At 48.2% G+C, this 17,648-nt stretch overlaps 1 protein-coding gene across 1 annotated transcript in view; it reads left to right on the top strand.

The window, feature by feature from the left end:
- g2e3 (G2/M-phase specific E3 ubiquitin protein ligase) overlaps positions 1-17,648 on the top strand; it is a 336,184-nt gene that overhangs the window by 301,238 nt on the left and 17,298 nt on the right. The window lies entirely within an intron of this gene.

The following is a 17,648-nucleotide window of genomic DNA, read 5'->3' as shown; positions in this document are numbered from 1 at the left end:
TGTCCTTGCATTAAATATGGCTCTACTTTAATCACTTCAACTGTTTTTGTATGAGTATTTTACATTTAGATAATGTCATTAGGGAACCATGGATGACGGGTGAAATTGTGAGACTAGCTAAGATGAAAAAGGAAGCATACATAGGATCGAGGCAACTCAAAACTGATGAAGCTTTGGAGGAATATCGGGAAAGTAGGACGAATCTCAAACGCGTAATAAGGAGGGCTAAAAGGGGTCATGAAATATCTTTGGCTAACAGGGTTAAGGAAAATCCCAAAGCCTTTTATTTGTATGTAAGGAGCAAGAAGGTAACTAGAGAAAGGATTGGCCCATTCAAAGACAAAAGAGGGAATTTATGCGTGGACTCAGAGGAAATGGGTGAGATTCTTAATGAGTACTTTGCATCGGTATTCACAAAGGAGAGGGACAAGACGGATGTTGAGGCTAGGGATGTATGTTTAGATACTCTAGGTCAAGTTGTCATACGGAAGGGGGAAGCTTTGGGTATTCTAAAAGACGGGACAAGTCCCCAGGACCAGATGGGATCTATCCCAGGTTACTGAGGGAAGCGAGGGTTGAAATAGCTGGGGCCTTAACAGACTTCTTTGCAGCATCCTTGAGCACGGGTGAGGTCCCGGAGGACTGGAGAATTGCTAATGTTGTCCCTTTGTTTAAGAAGGGTAGCAGGGATAATCCAGGGAATTATAGACCTGTGAGCTTGACGTCAGTGGTAGGCAAACTGTTGGAGAAGATACTGCAGGATAGGATCTATTCACATCTGGAAGAAAATAGACTTATCAGTGATAGGCAACATGGTTTTGTGCAGGGAAGGTCATGTCTTACAAACCTAATAGAATTCTTTGAGGAAGTGACAAAGTTAATTGATGAGGGAAGGGCTGTAGATGTCATATACATGGTAAGGCGTTTGATAAGGTTTCCCATGGCAGGTTGATGGAAAAAGTGAAGTCGTATGGGGTTCAGGGTGTACTAGCTAGATGGATAAAGAACTGGCTGGGCAACAGGAGACAGAGAGTAGTGGTGGAAGGGAGTGTCTCAAAATGGAGACAGGTGACTAGTGGTGTTCCACAGGGATCCGTGCTCGGACCACTGCTGTTTGTGATCTACATAAATGACCTGGAGGAAGGTATAGGTGGTCTAATTAGCAAGTTTGCAGATGATACTAAGATTGGTAGGGTTGCAGATAGCAAGGACGACTGTCAGAGAATACTTTTTTTATATAAATTTAGATTACCCAATTATTTTTTCCAATTGAGGGGCAATTTAGCGTGGCCAATCCACCTACTCTGCACATTTTAGTGTTGTGGGGGCGAAACCCATGCAAACACGGGGAGAATGTGCAAACTCCACACGGACAGTGACCCAGAGCCGGGATTGAACCTGGGACCGCAGCGCCGTGAGGCGGTTGTGCTAACCACTAGGCCACCGTGCTGCCCGACTGTCAGAGAATACAACAAAATATAGATAGATTGGAGAGTCGGGCAGAGAAATGGCAGATGGAGTTCAATCCAGATAAATGCGAGGTGATGCATTTTGGAAGATCAAATTCAAGAGCGGACTATATGGTCAATGGAAGGGTCTTAGGGAAAATTGATGTACAGAGAGATCTGGAAGTTCAGGTCCATTGACCCTGAAGGTGGCAACGCAGGTGGATAGAGTGGTCAAGAAGGCATACAGCATGCTTGCCTTCATCGGAAGGGGTATTGAGTACAAGAGTTGGCAGGTCATGTTACAGTTGTATAGGACTTTGGTTCGGCCACATTTGGAATACTGCGTGCAGTTCTGGTCGCCACATTACCAGAAGGATGTGGATGCTTTGGAGAGGGTGCAGAGGAGGTTCACCAGGATGTTGCCTGGTATGGAGGGTGCTAGCTATGAAGAAAGGTTGAGTAGATTAGGATTGTTTTCGTTGGAAAGACGGAGGTTGAGGGGGGACCTGATTGAGGTCTACAAAATTGAGAGGTATGGACAGGGTGGATAGCAACAAGCTTTTTCCAAGAGTGGGGGTGTCAGTTACAAGGGGTCACGATTTCAAGGTTAGAGGGGGAAAGTTTAAGGGAGATGTGCGTGGAAAGTTTTTTACGCAGAGGGTGGTGGGTGCCTGGAACGCTTTACCAGCGGAGGTGGTAGAGGCGGGCACGATAGCATCATTTAAGATGCATCTAGACAGATATATGAACGGGCGGGGAACAGAGGGAAGTAGACCTTGGAAAATAGGAGACAGGTTTAGGTAAAGGATCTGGATCGGTGCAGGCTTGGAGGGCCGAAGGGCCTGTTCCTGTGCTGTAATTTTCTTTGTTCTTTGTCATTAGGTTTTTTGCAAGTTTTGCATTTAATTTTTAGTTTTCATCATGGGATTTGGGCATCAGTGGCAGTATTTATTGCCATTCCTAATCAGCCATTAGAAGGTGGTGGGAGCCACTTTTTTGAACCATATAGTGAAAGTGTTACCATGGAACTGTTAGGTGATGAGCCACCTTTCTGAACCTCCAGTCCACATAGTGAAAGTGTTCCCTTGGCACTGTTAGGTAGGGAGTTTCAGGAATTTGACCCAGTGCCAATGAAGGAATGACGATAATAGAGTTCCAAATCATCCCCTCCGAGTCTGAAATATACAAGAGCAGGCCATCTGCGTAAAGCGAGACCCGGTGCTCCAGCACCACACACACACACACACACAAACACACACACCCCGAACCAGCCTTTTCCAGTTCCTAGAGACTCTTAACGCCTTGGCCAATGGCTCTATGGCCAGAGCAAACAGTAACGGGGAGAGGGGGCACCCTTGCCTCGTCCCTCGGTGCAGTTTAAAATACCCCGACCTCAGCCGGTTCGTACGCACACTCGCTACTGGTGCCTGATAGAGCAACCGGACCCAGTCAATAAAGTCCTCACTAAACCCAAACCTTCCCAGTGCCTCCCACAGGTAGTTGCACTCCACCCAATCAAAAGCCTTCTCCGCTTCAATCGCTACCTCCACCTCCTCTCCTTCTGAGGGCATATTAAAAACATTTAAAAGCCTTTGAACATTGGCCTTGAGTTGCCTGCCATTTACAAATCCCGTCTGGTCTTCCCCTATCACCCTCGCGACACAGTCCTCTATTCTTGTGGCCAGTATCTTACCCAGCAGTTTGGCATCCACGTTCAGTAGAGAAATTGGCCTGTAGGACCCGCATTGCTCCGGATCCTACTCCCGTTTCACCATCAATGAAATCGAGGCCTGCGACATTGTTGGGGGGAGGACTCCCTTCTCTTGTGTTTCATTCAATGTCCTCACCAGCAGTGGGCTCAATATCTCTGAAAACTTCTTCAAGAATTCCACCGGGTAACCGTCTTGCCCCGGGCGGCCTTGCTGGACTGCATGCCCTCCAGCCCCTCAATTATTTCCTCAATCTCAGTTGGGGCTCCCAGCCCTTCCACCAGATCCACATCGGGAACCTCAACTGATCCAAAAACTGCCTCATCCCCTCCACCCCAGCCGGGGTTTCTGACTCATAATTTACTACAAAAGTCCTTAAACACCTCATTCACCCCCACTGGGTCTAGGACATTATTCCCGCCTCCACTCTTTACTTTCCCTACCTCCCTGGCCACCTCCCTTTTCCTGAGCTGGTGCGCTAATATTCTGCTTGCCTTTTCCCCGTACTCATAAATCGCCCCCTTGCCTTCCTCAACTGTTCCACCGCTTTCCGTGTAGTCAACAACCCAAACTCCACCTGTTACCTCCACCGCTCCCTCAGTAGCCCCGCGTCCAGGGCCTCTGAGTATCTCCTGTCCACCTGGATATCTCCTCCACTGACCTCGCTCTCTCAGTCCGTTCCGCATTTTCTCTATGGGGCCCGCATCGAGATTAATTCCCCACTGACCACTGCCTTCAAAGCTTCCCAAACCAGTGCTGCAGCGACCTCCCCCGTATCATTTGTTTCCAGGTAGTTCCGGGTGGACTTGTTCACCCGCTCACAGATCGCTTCATCCGCAAGCAACCCCACATCCAGTCTCCACTGCGGGCATTGCCCTCTCTCCACACTAACCCGTAGATCCACCCAATGTGGGGCATGATCCGACACTGCGATTGCCGAGTATTCCGTATCCACCACCCCCAGTATTAGCGCCCTGCTCAGAACAAAAAAGTCGATGTGAGAGTGTACCTTGTGGACATGTGGGGAAAAAAGAAAACTCCTTCGCCCTTGGCTGTGCAAACCTCCATGGGTCTACTCCCCCATCTTTTCCATAGACCCCTCCAATTCCTTTGCCGCGGCTGGCCTCCTCCCTGTCCTGGATTTTGACTGGTCCAATTCCGGATCAGTGACTGTGTTAAAGTCTCCTCCCATAATCAGGTTATGTGACTCTAAGTCTGGGATCTTACCGAACACCCGCCTCATAAATTCCACATCGTCCCAATTCAGAGCATATGGTTCACGAGTACCATCCACACCCCCTCTAGCTTCCCATTCACCATTATGTACGTAACCCCCTTGTCTGACACGATTCTCTCTTCCTTGAATGCCACTCGTTTATTGATCAAGATCGCTCCTCCCCTGGTCTTCGGGTCCAACCTACCCCTTTCTCAATCTCGTCTGGTCTATAACGTTTAGGTGTGTCTCTTGTAGGATTGCCGTGTCTGCCTTCAGCCTCCTCAAATGCGCAAACGTGCGAGCCTTCTTGACCGGCCCATTTAACCCTCTGATGTTCCATGTAATCAGCCTGGTCCCGACTACCGACCAGCCATCACCCTTTTTTGGCTAGCCCCTAGCTCGCGCCCTACGCCTCCTCGAACCCCCCGGGCATTCACCATTCCCGACCTCCCATTTGTCCCCTAGTAACAGTTCCTCCCCTGTCAGCAAAGCAGCTCTCTCCCCCCCCCCCCCCCTCAGCAACAGCACTAGAAACCCGACCCCCCAAGTCAAGCTCCAGCCTAACACCTGTTCGCCCCCCACTGTGCTTCTGTGAGTCAGCTGACCCATACTGACTTGATAGCGCCCACCCATGGCATGAAGCAGTCTTCTCCCCATTGCTCTCCCCTCTCCCCCCACTTGGACAAACATATTGAAAGCATCCCATTCCCCAGTGAACAAACATCAGAAAAAAGTGAAGAAACAGCCAATTTAGAAAAAAAACACCCAGAAACAGAACCAGCCCCAAAGACCCCCCTCCCCCCCTTCTAACTAGCTCCCTGTAAGACAAAGTTAAATTTAGCCATCAAAACAGCCCCTCATTAAACATAACAGTACTTTTACAGCCCAGCACAGCAAATCGCCACCACACTACTCTCCAAGGCTTCAGTGTCTTTTAGTTTGCCTCCAGTCTTTTTTCTTTAATAAAAGTCCATACTTAGCCTGGTGTTTCGAAGAAGTGCCGTTCCTCATGTGTGACCCACAGACGGGCTGGATACAACATGCTGAACTTCATCCCCTTCTTAAAGAGGGCCATTTTTGCCCAATTAAACCCAGCTCGCCTCTTGGCCAAATCCGTGCCCAGGCCCTGTTAAATGCGCAGCTCACAATTCTCCCACTTGCTGCTCCATTCCTTCTTGGCCCACCGCAAAACGTGTTCCTTGTCCATGAAGCGTTGAATACGTACCACCATCGCCCTCGGCGGCTCGTTCGCTCGGGAATTCTTCACGAGGGCTCTGTTTGCTCTATCCACTTCCAGGGGCCGAGGGAACGCCTCAGCCCCCATCAACTTCCCCAACATGTCCATCACATAAGCCCTCGCATCCGATCCCTCACTGCCTTCAGAGAGGCGGACAATTCCAAGGTTCTGCCTCCTGGACCTGTTCTCCAGGTCCTCCAGCTTCTCCTGCATTCTTTTCTGGCGGTCGTTCATCATCTCCACCTTGGTCTCCAGCACGGTTATGTGTTCCTCATGCTCGGTCACCTTTTTCTCCACCTCCTGGATCGCTCTTCCGCGGGTCTCTTGATTCTGCACAAGTTGATCAATCAAAGCCTTAATTGGGTCCAGCGTGTCCTCCTTCAGCTTGGCAAAGCAATCTTCGAAAAACTTCACCAGCTGCTCTGTCGACTATTGTGCCGTCTCCTTGCGGCCCTTGCTCTCCGCCATGTCTTCCTGTGTTGCCAGCTCTGGCTGCGTCTTCCCTGTACCACTTTGTCTTCTCACAAGGCCACTTCTGGTCCAATTATCCATACACTGGAAGGGCATTTCTCCTCACTGTCTCACTCTTCACCGATTTATCCCATAAAATCCGGGAAAACGGAGGGAAAAGGTCCAAAAATCCGTCACAGGCTGGAGCTATCAAATGTGCGACCTACTCCTCCATGGCTGCCACCGGAAGTCCTGCCCCTATTTTCTGTTGGGTTCTTGCATCAAAGTGCCCAAAAGTGACAGTAAACTGTCAATCAGCTGAAATTGAAATTAATAGATATCAATTACTAGAGTAGAAAGCTGACTTAGCTACAACACTAGCATCCACCCAGAAATGCGGAAAACTAGTCAAGCTAGGACAAATCCAACTCAGCCAATTGCTGCCCCATCAGTCTACTTTTGATCATCAGTAAAGTGGTGAAAGGGGCCATTAACAGTGCAATCAAGTGACAGTAACTCAGCAATAACTTACTCACTGACGCTGAGTTTGAGTTCCACCAGGGCCATTCAGTTCCGGACCTCATTCCTGCCTATGTTCAAACATGAACGTGAGGTGAGAGTCACTGCTGTTAACATCAAACCAACATTTCACTGAGGAATGCTGGTTGGAGTCACACCTGATGGAAAGGAAGATAGTTCTGGTTGTTGGAGGTGAATCATCTCAGTCCAAGACGTTACTGCCCAACCACCTTCAGATGGCCTTCCCTCCCAACATAAAGTCAGAAGCGGGGATGTCTGAACATGATTGTGAAATGTTCAGCACCATTCATGACTCCTCAAATACTGAAGAGTCCTTGCCGATAGGTGGCAAGACCTAGACAACATTCAGGCTTAGGCTGATAAGTGGCAAGTAACATTCATAGAAAACAGAAGCAGAAGGAAGCCATTCAGCTCGTTGAGCCTGCTCCGCCATTCATTATGATCATGGCTGATCATCAAGTTCAATACCCTAATCCACCCCCCCCCCCCCCCCCCCCCGCTTTCTCTCTCTCTCCTCCCCACCCCCAATGTCCCTTGATTCTTTTAGTCCCAAGAGCTATCTCTAATTCTTTCTTGAAATTACACCTCGTTTTGACCTCAACTACTTTCTGCAAATTCCACAGAGTCACCACTCTCTGGGTGAAGAAATTTCTCCTCCCCTCAGTCCTAAAAGGTTTACCTCTTAACTTCAAACTATGACCCCTAGTTCTGGACTCCCCCACTATGGGGAACATTCTTTCTGAATCTACCCTGTCTAATCCTGTAAGTTTCTGTGAGATCCCCTCTCATTCTTCTGAACTCCAATGAATATAATCCTAACTAACTTAGTCTCTCCTCGTATGACAGTCCCGCCATCCCAGTAATCAGCCTGGTAGCCCTTCACTGCAGTCCCTCCATATCAAGATCATCCTTCCTCAGATAAGGATACCAAAACTGCTCACAATACTGCAGTTGTGACCTCACCAATGCCCCATACGATTGCAGTAAAACATATCTATTCTTGTACTCAAATCCTCCTGCTATGAAGGCCAGCATACCATTTACCTTCTTTACTGCCTGCTGTGCCTGCGTGCTTACTTTCAGCGACTGATGCACGAGGATACCAAGTCTCGCTGAGTATCCCCTCTCAATTTACACCCATTCAAATAATAATCTGCCTTCCTATTTATCCACATTATACTGCACCTACGATGCAGGTGCCCACTCAGCCAGTCCAAATCCTGCTGAAGCAACTGTGCATTCTCACAGCTCACCCTCCCCACTGTTCATCTTCCCCACTGTTACCAGACTCCTAAATGGCCCTCTTATGGACCGACCTCATGAACGCTACAGCCCTGTTTGCTTCACCCGATGCCGGTGTTATCTAATTACATTGTGTACCCTGTGTTGCCCTATTATGTATTTTCTTTTATTTCCTTTTCTTTTCATGTACTTAATTATCCGTTGAGGTACTTGCAGAAAAATACGTTTCATTGTACCTTGGTAACCGTATTCCATGCGCTTTAACTTTACATATTAATCTGCTTTGTGAGGCCTTCTCGAAAGCCTTCTGTCGTCTAAATAAACCACATCCACCAGTTCCCCCTGGTCAACTCAACTCGTTACATCTTCAAAGAATTCTACTAGATTTGTCAAGCATGATTTTCCTTATTACATCCATGCTGGCTTTGTCTGATTGCACCACTGCTTTCCAAATGCCGTGCTCTGAAATCTTTGATAATATCACTTCTCGGCCTTTTGGCTAAGATGAGCGTGAGGTCAGGTGTAATGCCTGGATCTGGTATGTCTCTCTTGCGGGGACCATGAATTGGATTCAATTTGAATTGGTTTTTTGGAACAGGCAAGGAGCTTGATTAGGGGTTTGCCCCTGTCCACACTCAAATGTGGCTTTGTAACTCTGATAAATGAAATCCTTGAGAATGGACTCCAGCATCTTACGATAACATCTACCAATGTTAGGTTCACTGGTGTATAGTTCCCTGTCTTCTCTTTACCTCCCTTTTTGAATAGCAGGGTTACATTCACTCTCCTCCGATCTGTCGGAATCTTCTAGAGTCCAAAGAATTTTGGAAAATGACCACCATTGGGTCTATTGTTTCTAGGGCCACTTCCTTGGGTACTCTGGGTTGACAGTTTGTCCGCCTTCACTTCCATTAATATTCCCAAAACCATTTATTTACTGATACTAATTTCCTTCAGTTCCTCACCAAAATTTATGTTTCTCAGAACTTCAGGTACATTACTCATGTCTTCCTTTGTGAAGACAGAAGCAAAGTACGAATTTAGTTCCTCAGCCATTTCTTTGTTCCCTGTAATGCATTCCCCCGCATTTTATTCAAACTTGTATTAAAGTAGGTTACAGCAAATAAACACCCCGGGAAACATTCTTCCCAACAATTAACTATACAGTTTGTACAGATTTTTTTCCTTTTTAACCTCCCTGCGACGAACAGCTCCTCAAACACGGTCATAAACATCCCCCACCTTTTCTCAAACTCCCCTGCTGAGCCCCTTAACTCATACTTTATCTTCTCTAACCGCAGGAAGTCGTACAGGTCACCCAACCATGCTGCTACCCCCGGTGGCGATGCCGACCGCCACTCCAGCAGAATTCGTCGCCGTGCACTCAGAGAGGTGAAGGCCATGACATCGGCCTTCCTCCTCTCCATGAGCTCCGGCTTTTCTGAAACCCCAAATGTCGCCACCAAAGGGTCCAGGTCCACTTCCTCTTCCACTGTCCTGGATAAGATCGCAACCCTCCCGCCCAGAATCTTCCCAATTTTCCCCCAAAACATGTGCGCATGATTCGCTGGCCCCACCCACACCTCTCTCACTCATCTGCTACCCCCTGAAAGAACCCACTCATTCTTGCCCAAGTCATATGCACCCTGTGCACCACCTTGAACTGTATCAGTCTCATCCTTGCACAAGAGGAGGTCCCGTTTACCCTCGTCAGTGCCTCACTCCATACTCCCCAATTGATCTCAATTCCCAACTCCGCTTCTCATTTCTCCTTGATCCACCCGCTCGCCTCCTCCCAGCCACATATACCGTATATACTCACGTAACATGCGACTTTTGAGCACCTAATTTGAAGCCTAAATTTCGGGGGTCGCATGATACGCGAGGTACAAAAATCGCGGGTGTGAAATGCTGGCCAAGATAAGTCACATAGCATCCAGCTGGCTTTACTAGCGTCGTTCAGCCACTTGCCGTTTCCATTCATAAAAACATGAATGGAACCGTCAAGTGGCTGAACATCTTCCCATCAGAATGCTGTGGTCAAAATCTGAAGAATAGTATTCTGATGGGAAGATGGGAAGAGTGGATTCTGCTGTGAAAGCTGTTCGCGATTCGAACAGCTTTCCAGCTGGCTTTACTAGCGTTGTTCAGCCACTTGCCGTTTCCATTCATAAAAACATGAATGGAAACGTCAAGTGGCTGAACATCTTCCCATCAGAATACTACTCTTCAGATTTTGACCACAGCATTCTGATGGGAAGATGTTCAGCCACTTGACGTTTCCATTCATGTTTTTATGAATGGAAACGGCAAGTGGCTGAACAACGCGAGTAAAGCCAGCTGGAAAGCTGTTCGAATCGCGAACAGCTTTCACAGCAGAATCAACTCTGCAGAAACCACACACAATGATACCATTTGGAAGTTTTAGTTTCAAAAATTAATTTCCAAAAAAGTCACTCGCATGATACATGAGGTATACCATAAAAGCATGTTTTTGGGCCGAAGATTTAGGGGTCGCATGATGCGCGAGATCGAAAGTTACGCGAGTATATACGGTATATCCCCAAATCTTCCCTCTCCTTCCACATCCGGAAGCAGCAGTCACTCCAGCAGGATGTATCCCGGCAATCCAGGGAACCCCTTCCAGACCTTTTGTGAGAAGTCCCTAACCTGTAGATACCTGAACTCACTACCCCTTGGCAGCTCTACCCTCTCTCTTAGCTCCTCCAGACAGGCGAACCCTTCCTCCAAATACAAATCCCTCACCTTGACCAGCCCCACTTCCCTCCACCTACTTTATAGACTATCCATTGCCCCCCCGCCCCCCGGCTCAAACCCATGATTCCCGCACAGCGGCATTAGTACCGACATCCCTTCCACCCTAAAATGCCTCCTCAGCTGATTCCATATCTTCACGGTGGACTGCACCACTGGGCTCCCTGAATACCAACTTGGAGCCATTGGCAATGCTGCCGTCACCATAGCTCTCAAACTAGACCCCTTACAAGATTCCTCCTCCATCTTAACCCACACTACCCCTTCACCTTCCCACCACTGCAGCACCTTGTCCACATTCACCGTCCAATAATAATGAAGTAAGTTTGGCAACGCCAACCCCTCCTGCTGCCTCTGCATCTGTAGTAGGGTCCTCCCCACCCTCAGCATCTTCCCCGCCCATACAAAATCCGAGATGATTGTGTCCACTTTCCGAAAAAAGGCCTTTGGTATAAAGATCGGGAGAGCCTGAGAGATAAACATGAACCTCGGCAGAATATTCATTTTCACCACTTGGATCTCCCTGCGAACGTTAAGTTCAGTGTATCCCACCTCTTAAGATCCACCCTGGCCTCCTCTACCAGCTTCGTTAAGTTCCACTTATGGAACCCTATCCATTCCCTCACTACCTGAATCCCCAAGTACCTAAACCTATCCCTCGCTACCGTAAATGGCATCCCCCCTAAATTAGCTCGCTGTGCCAGCTCATTCACCAGGAATACCTCGCTTTTCCCTACATTCAGCTTGTATCCCAAGAACCCTCCAAACCTCCCCAACAGGCCCATAATCCTTCCCATACTCTCCAACAGATCCGAAACATACAGCAAGAGGTCATCGGCATAGAGCAATACCCAATGCTTCCTCTGTCCCCTCATTATCCCCTGCCACTGTGCCGACCCCCTGAGAGCCATCGCCAATGGCTCTATGGCCAGCGCAAACAGCAGCGGCGACAGCGAGCACCCCTGCCTCGTACCCCTGTGTAAGTCAAAGTTTCGTGAGCTCATATCATTCGTCCTCATCCTCGCTCTTGGCGCCACATACAGCAACCGCACCCATGCCACAAATCTCGGCCCAAACCCAAACCTTCCCAAAACTTCGAACAAGTACAGCCACTCCACCCGGTCAAATGCTTTCTTCGCGTCCATGGTCACCACCACCTCCGTACCAGAGCTCTCGACGGATTCACCACCACATTCAACAGACGTCTTATATTACTCGCGAGATGCCTGCCCTTCACGTAGCCTGTTTGATCTTCTGCAACAACTCCCGGGACACAATCTTCCATCCTCCCCGCCAACAATTTAGCCAATACTTTCACATCCGTGTTCAATAGTGATATGGGTCTACACGACCCACATTCCACCCGATCATTCCCATTTTTGGGATTAGTGTGATTACTGCCTGTTTCACTGTCTCCGGCAACTCCCCCTTCTCCAGTGCTTCATTAAACACTCCCAACAGTTGTGGTGACAGGTCCACTGTAAATTCCTGGGGCATAATCTCTCCACCCTCGACTCCAGGACACAGTTAAAATCTCTTCCCATGATCAACTGGTACGTGGCCAAATCCGGGATTGCTGCCAGAAAACCCCTCATAAAACCCACATCATCCCAATTTGGGGCACACGCATTTACCAACACTACCAGTGCCCCTTTCAATACCCCACTCACAATCACATATCTCCCACCTGGATCCCTCACACAGTAAATTCATTGCAGTGTTAAGGTAAGCCTACTTGTGACAATAAAGATTATTAGAAAATACATGAGCAAGAGCAGCATAGGGTGTTGTGAATAGTGTTAGAACAGTACAGCACAGAACAGACCCTTCGGCCCTCAATGTTGTGCCGAGCCATGATCACCCTACTCAAACCCACGTATCCACCCTATACCCGTAACCCCCCCTAACCTTACTTTTATTAGGACACTACGGGCAATTTAGCATGGCCAATCCACCTAACCCGCACATCTTTGGACTGTGGGAGGAAACCGGAGCACCCGGAGGAAACCCACGCACACAGTGGGAGGACGTGCAGACTCCACACAGACAGTGACCCAACCGGGAATCGAACCTGGGACCCTGGAGCTGTGAAGCATTTATGCTAACCACCATGCTGCCCTGCTGCCCATGCTACCCTGTTCTTACAGGGAAACACATCAGTCCGAGGGAGAGTCGTTGAGGTGCCCTGTAGCTGTGGGGAAGAAGTTATTAATGTGTCTGGATGTGCGGGTCTTCAGACTTCTGTATCTTCTGCCTGATGGAAGGGTCTGGAAGAAGGCAAATGCCTGGGTGGGAGGGGACTCTGACAATGCTGTCTGCCTGCCGAAGCAGTGGGAGGTGTAGACAGAATCAATGGGAGGGTGGCAAACTTGTGTGATGTGTTGTGCTGAGTTCACCACACTCTGCAGTTTCTTATGATCTTGAGCCGAGCAGTTTCCATACCAAGCTGAGATGCAGCCAAATAGGTTGCTCTCTATGGCAGATGTGTAGAAGTTTGTGAGAGTCGATGCAGACATGCCAAATTTCTTTTGCTTCCGTAGGAAGTAGAGACGTTGTTGGGCTTCCTTGACTGTTGCATCAAATTGAGTGGACCAGGAAAGCCTGTTGACTTCACCAGGGGCTTAAGGGAGAGCCTGCAGCCGTAGGGGATTTTGGCCTGTATCAGGGCTGTCTCTGATATTTCTACGGTCATGTTGCCAAATCTGTATACCAGAATGCCAGAGGAAAGGGAGAGAGCAGCAAAAAAGTATTAAAGCAGGGGAGACTAGGACGCGGGGGCACAGCCTTAGAATAAAAGGGAGTCACTTTAGAACAGAGATGAGGAGAAATTTCTTCAGCCAGAGAGTGGTAGGTCTGTGGAATTCATTGCCACAGAGGGCGGTGGAGGCCGGGACATTGAGTGTCTTTAAGACAGAAATTGATAAATTCTTGATTTCTCGAGGAATTAAGGGCTATGGGGAGAGAGCGGGTAAATGGAGTTGAAATCAACCATGATTGAATGACGGAGTGGACTTGATGGGCCGAATAGCCTTACTTCCACTCCTATGTCTTATGGTCTTATGGTCTTAAATGAGAGTGGAAGATTATGAGCCATACCTTAACGATGGAATGGGTTTTGGTGACTACCCAAAACTACCAAATCGATCACAGCGAGACCGAGATCTGTGGTACACATGGGATGAGCCTGACCTCTGACAATACTGGAGTGAATCGATGCATTAGGATTTTGACATGTTTATCAGTAATCATGTGGACATCTCTCCAAGTCACTGTAGATTGGAATACTGTCATCAAAATCTTGGGTGGCTTTGTATGTTTGATACTGTTCATGTTCTACATCGGGGAGGTATTCCCTTCATGTCGGCCTGTGGCTCCAAAACAGTATCCCAACAATAAATTGTGCCTGGAGAATGGAGGAGCACCTGACAAGGTGCAGCCCAAAGCAGACAATTATTAAATATGAGCAGTTTTCCTTATCTGTTAGTAGAGTGCAGATCATTTTAAAAATGGCCTCTTATTCTGTACAGTAAATACTTTTTAAACTTTTTAATGTCTGAATAATAAATGAATATGAATTTTAAAAAAACATTTGTTATTTTTAACAATCTGAGTCCGAATCTCATCACTCAGACAGGGAAATATTCAGGCAAAAAAAAAGTCTGCGCATGGTCAACCATCCAATAATTTTACTCCGCCTTCTTGTTAGACTCAGCGTAATTCATTTATTGTGGGAAGCATGGTGGTGCAGTGGTTAGCACTGCTGTCTCAGGGTTCCAGGTTCGATCCAGATTCTGAGTCACTGTTCGTGTGGAGTTTGCACTTTCTCCCCGTACTTCCGTGGGTTTCGCCCCCACAACCCAAAGATGTGCAGGGTAGATGGATTGGCCATGCTAAATTGTCCCTTAATTGGAAAAAATGAATTGGGTACTCTTTTAAAAAAAAAAAAAAAAAAAAAAAAATTTTCTAAAGTTAATTCATTTATGGAAAATAAGATGGACTATTGACTTCTGGTGGCGGCATGTAGAGGGAACATCGCACGTTGGGTGGCTCCTGCTCGAGGCATATTTTTAGGAGCTTTAATGTCCAGTCTTGTGAATGATTTGTGAATGATTGGGTGCAGGAACAAAGAAAATTACAGCACAGGAACAGGCCCTTCGGCCCTCCCAGCCTGCGCTGATCCAGATCCTTTATCTAACCCTGTCTCCTATTTTCCACGGTCTACTTCCCTCTGTTCCCGCCCGTTCATATACCTGTCTAGATGCCTCTTAAATGATGCTATCGTGCCCGCCTCTACCACCTCCGCTGGTAAAGCGATCCAGGCACCCACCACCCTCTGCGTAAAAAACTTTCCACGCATGTCTCCCTTAAACTTTCCCCCTCTCACCTTGCAATCGTGACCCCTTGTAACTGACACCCCCACTCTTGGAAAAAGCTTGTTGCTATCCACCCTGTCCATACCCCTCATAATTTTGTAGACCTCAATCAGGTCCCCCCTCAACCTCCGTCTTTCCAACGAAAACAATCCTAATCTACTCAACCTTTCTTCATAGCTAGCACCCTCCATACCAGGCAACATCCTGGTGAACCTCCTCTGCACCCTCTCCAAAGCATCCACATCCTTCTGGTAATGTGGCGACCAGAACTGCACGCAGTATTCCAAATGTGGCCGAGCCAAAGTCCTATACAACTTTAACATGACCTGCCAACTCTTGTACTCAATACCCCGTCCGATGAAGGCAAGCATGCTGTATGCCTTCTTGACCACTCTATCAACCTGCGTTGCCACCTTCAGGGTACAATGGACCTGAACTCCCAGATCTCTGTGCATCAATTTTCCCCAAGACCCTTCCATTGACCATACAGTCCGCTCTTGAATTTGATCTTCCAAAATGCATCACCTCGCATTTGGCTGGATTGAACTCCATCTGCCATTTCTCTGCCCAACTCTCCAATCTATCTATATTTTGTTGTATTCTCTGACAGTCCTCCTCGCTATCTGCAACTCCACCAATCTTAGTATCATCTGCAAACTTGCTAATCAGACCACCTATACCTTCCTCCAGGTCATTTATGTAGATCACAAACAGCAGTGGTCCGAGCACGGATCCCTGTGGAACACCACTAGTCACCCTTCTCCATTTTGAGACACTCCCTTCCACCACTACTCTATGTCTCCTGTTGCCCAGCCAGTTCTTTATCCATCTAGCTAGTACACCCTGAACCCCATACGACTTCACTTTTTCCATCAACCTGCCATGGGAAACCTTATCAAACGCCTTACCATGTATATGACATCTACAGCCCTTCCCTCATCAATTAACTTTGTCACTTCCTCAAAGAATTCTATTAGGTTTGTAAGACATGACCTTCCCTGCACAAAACCATGCTGCCTATCACTGATAAGTCTATTTTCTTCCAGATGTGAATAGATCCTATCCTGCAGTATCTTCTCCAACAGTTTGCCTACCACTGACGTCAAGCTCACAGGTCTATAATTCCCTGGATTATCCCTGCTACCCTTCTTAAACAAAGGGACAACATTAGCAATTCTCCAGTCCTCCGGGACCTCACCCGTGCTCAAGGATGCTGCAAAGATGTCTGTTAAGGCCCCAGCTATTTCAACCCTCGCTTCCCTCAGTAACCTGGGATAGATCCCATCTGGTCCTGGGGACTTGTCCCGTCTTTTAGAATACCCAAAGCTTCCCCCTTCCGTATGACAACTTGACCTAGAGTGTCTAAACATACATCCCTAGCCTCAACATCCGTCTTGTCCCTCTCCTTTGTGAATACCGATGCAAAGTACTCATTAAGAATCTCACCCATTTCCTCTGAGTCCACGCATAAATTCCCTCTTTTGTCTTTGAATGGGCCAATCCTTTCTCTAGTTACCTTCTTGCTCCTTACATACAAATAAAAGGCTTTGGGATTTTCCTTAACCCTGTTAGCCAAAGATATTTCATGACCCCTTTTAGCCCTCCTTATTACGCGTTTGAGATTCGTCCTACTTTCCCGATATTCCTCCAAAGCTTCATCAGTTTTGAGTTGCCTCGATCCTATGTATGCTTCCATTTTCATCTTGGCTAGGTATAAAGAATGTCAAAGAGTCAAAGGAAAACAATGAAGAAGGGGGAGAGTGAGCGTTGGCTGTTGAGTGAAAGGGCCAGACCGGCTTCCGGTTGCGGCTATGTGGAGCTAAGTCGCACGTTCGGCAGCTCCCGCCAGAAACTGACTTTTGGGCTCTTTTTAGGGACCCCAACGTCATTTGTTCGACGATTCCCAGAGTGGGAAGGTGGCAGCAATATTTCCCCAGCATTGTATGGATTGGACCAGCAGTGGAGCGGTGAAGAAAGTAGATTTGAAGCGGCGAAAAGTGAGAGGGAGGAAAACCAAGATGTCGGCGGGTGGAGACCAGGCAGTGTGGGCCCAGTGGCCGCAGGAGCAGCAGGAGATTCTCCTGCGCTGCTTCATGGAGCTGAAGGCTGAGCTGTGGGAGCCGATGAAGGCTTCGATTGACAAGCTGCTCGAGACCCAGAAGGCCCAAGGGGCGGCGATTCTGGAGGTGCGGCAAAAGGCCTTGGAGAACAAGGACGAGATCTTGGGACCGGCGGTGAAGGTAGAGGCGCACGAGGCGCTGCATAAGAAATGGCAGGCGAAGTTCGAGGACATGGAGAATCGGTCGAGGAGGAAGAACTTGCGGATCCTGGGTCTCCCGGAGGGAGTGGCAGCATGGTAGCATTGTGGATAGCATAATTGCTTCACAGATCCAGGGTCCCAGGTTCGATTCTGGCTTGGGTCACTGTCTGTGCGGATTCTGCACAACCTCCACGTGTGTGCGTGGGTTTCCTCCGGGTGCTCCGGTTTCCTCCCATAGTCCAAAGATGTGCAGGTTAGGTGGATTGGCCATGATAAATTGCCCTTAGTGTCCAAAATTGCCCTTAGTGTTGGGTGGGGTTACTGGGTTATGGGGATAGGATGGAGGAGTTGACCTTGGGTAGGGTGCTCTTTCCAAGAGCCGGTGCAGACTCGATGGG

This window comes from Scyliorhinus canicula, chromosome 2 (genome assembly GCF_902713615.1).
Source record: "Scyliorhinus canicula chromosome 2, sScyCan1.1, whole genome shotgun sequence".
Classification (NCBI taxonomy): Eukaryota; Metazoa; Chordata; class Chondrichthyes; order Carcharhiniformes; family Scyliorhinidae; genus Scyliorhinus; species Scyliorhinus canicula.
Note: the sequence above shows the minus strand (reverse complement) of the source record. Positions and strands in the feature narration are given on the sequence as shown.